Here is a 3207-nt window from a genome sequence, read left to right on the forward strand (position 1 = left end):
GATAAACTCATCAGAATAACAGTAGACAGCTCAGCAGAAATCCTATGGGCCAGAAGAGAACCGAATAATATATTCAAGGCCTTGATGGGGGAAAAAAACTTTCAAACAATAATACTATTTTTTATAAGTTAAGCAGAAATAAAGTATTTCCCAGACAAACAAAATTATGATAATTAATCAGCAACAAACCAGCCCTACAAGAAATCCTGAAGGAAGTCCTGCATTAGAAGTAAAAGTAGTATTAGAACCATCATGAAAACACACAGCAGTACAAAATGCACTAAAAGAGCAGAAACAAAAAAGAGAAAATAAAGAAAATCAAACTTGTTCATGACAGAAGCACAAAAGTAAATAAAAAAAGAGATGGAAAGAAACAGAGACTTTATAGTATAATCAGTAAGCAATCTACCAAATGAAAGGAGATAATTTTTATTTATCAATATCAACCTAATATTTATCAATATTAATATCAATATTAATTATTTCCTTTAAAAGAAATGCATTAAATTTTACAGTCAAAAGACACAGTTCGGCCAAATGACTAAAAAAAAAAAGCAAAAACACATATGCTGCCTACAACTCACTTCACAGGTAAAAATGCACATAGAAAGTAAATAGCTAGGCGGCACCGTGGCTCACTAGGCTAATTCTCCACCTGCGGTGCCAGCACCCCGGGTTCTAGTCCCAGTCGGGGCACCGGATTCTGTCCAGGTTGCTCCTCTTCCAGTCCAGCTCTCTGCTGTGGCCCGGGAAGGCAGTGGAGGATGGCCCAGGTCCTTGGTCCCTGAACCTGCATGGGAGACCAGGAGGAAGCGCCTGGCTCCTGGCTTCGGATCAGCGCAGTGCTGGCCGTAATGGCCACTTAGGGGGTGAACCAATGGAAAAAGAAAGACCTTTCTCTCTGTCTCTCTCTAACTCTGCCTGTCCAAAAAACAAACAAACAAACAAACAAAAACAGTAAATAGCTGGAAAAAGATATACCAAAAATAAGCTAAAAATAAGCTACAGAGTAGGACATTCTATATTGATAAGGGGATATATTCAGCAAGAAGATATAACAATCGCAAATGTATGCACCCAACACAAGACCACCCAGATATACAAAGCAAATACTATTAGACCTAAGGAGAGAGACAGGCTGCAATACAGTTATAATGGGGAATGTCAACACCCCACTATCATAAATGCACAAATAATCTAGACATAAAATCAAGAAAGAAAAATGAGAGTTGACCTATACCATAGCGAAAATGGACCTAACAAACATTTAAAGAACATTTCATCTAGCAGCTACAGCATTTATATTCTTATTAGTACATGGAACATTTTCTAGGATAGACTATATATGAGTTACAAATCAAGCCTCAATAAAGCATTAAAAATTTAAATCAAGTTATGTATCTCCTGAGGCCATAAAAGAATAAAATTAGAAATCAACAAGAACATTGAAAATTTACAAACAAATGGAGATTGAACAACATGTTCCTGAATGACCAAGGGAGCAAAGAAATTTTTTTAAAAATTCAAAAAATTTCTTGAAACAAATTAAAATGAAAACATGACATATCAAAATATTTGGGATACAGCAAAAATACTATTAAAAGGGAAGTTTATAGCAATCAGTGCATACATCAAAAATAGATTTCAGATAAGCAATAGAATAATATATGTTAAGGATTGAGAATTCAAGAAAAATACACCCAAAATTCGCAGAAGGAAAGAAAGAAAAAGGATCAGAGCAGAAATAAATGAAATTGAAACTAAAAAAATATAAATGATCAACAACAACAACAACAAAAAGACCCTGGTTTCTGAAAATATAAACAAAATAGGCAAACCTTTATTCAGATGGACAAAGAAAGTGAGAGACAAATGAAAGATGAATAAGGTTACATTACAACTGATACCATGGAAATACAAAGGATCAAAAGAAAATACTCACTAGGCTAATCCTCCGCCTGCAGCACCGGCACACCGGGTTCTAGTCCCAGTTGGGGCGCCGGATTCTGTCCCAGTTGCCCCTCTCCAGTCCAGCTCTCTGCTATGGCCCAGGAATGCAGTGGAGGATGGCCCAAGTCCTTGGGCCCTGCACCCACATGGGAGACCAGGAGAAGTACCTGGCTCCTGGCTTCGGATCAGCATGGTGCGCCCACTGCAGTGGCCATTGTGGGGTGAACCAATGGAAAAGGAAGACTTTCCTCTCTCTCTCTCTCTCTCTCTCTCTCTCTCACTGTCCACTCTGCCTGTCAAAAAAAAAATACTATTAACAAATATATGCCACAAATTGAAAAACTTCAAAGAAATGGAAAAATTCCTGGATAAATATAACCTACCAAGATTAAATCAAGAAGTACAGGAAAATTTAAACAGACCCACAAGAAGTAACAAGATTGAAGCAGTAATTAAAAGTCTTTTTTTTTTTTTGACAGGCAGAGTGGACACTCCACTGCCTTCCCGGGCCACAGCAGAGAGCTGGACTGGAAGAGGAGCAACCGGACAGAATCCAGCACCCCAACCAGGACTAGAACCCGGGGTGCCAGCACCGCAGGTGGAGGATTAGCCTAGTGAGCTGCAGTGCCGGCCTAATTAAAAGTCTTTTATCTCCAGGTATGTGGGCCTCTGTTCCCCATGTGGGAGATATGGATGGAATTGATGGTTCCTAGTTTCAGCCTGGCCCAGTCCTGCCATTGTGGCCATTTGGGGAGTGACAAAGCAGATACAAGATCTCTAACTATACTATCAAAGAAAAGTCCAGGTCCTGATGGTTTTATAATTGAATTCTACTAAACTTTAGAGAGGAACCAACTCCAATACACCTCACATTATTCCAAAATATTGAAAAGGATGAAACACTGCCAAACTATTTTTATGAGGCCAGCTTTACTGTGATAACAAAATCAAAGAAAAACACAACACAGAAAGAAAACTATAGACAAATACCCTTGAGGAAAATAGATGCAAAAATTCTCAGAGTATTAGCAAACTATAATCAACACTATATCAAGAAGACCATGCATCATGATCAAGTGGAACTTATCCCAGGGATACAAAAACGGTTCAACATTTGCAGATCAATAAATGCAATAAATGACATCAACAGAATGAAGAAATCATATGATCATCTCAATAGATGCAGAGAAAGCATGTTATAAGATTCAGCATATCTTCACAATCAAAATTCTCAGAAAATTATGTATAAAAGGAACA

This window comes from Oryctolagus cuniculus, chromosome X (assembly GCF_964237555.1).
Source record: "Oryctolagus cuniculus chromosome X, mOryCun1.1, whole genome shotgun sequence".
In the NCBI taxonomy this organism is placed as follows: Eukaryota; Metazoa; Chordata; class Mammalia; order Lagomorpha; family Leporidae; genus Oryctolagus; species Oryctolagus cuniculus.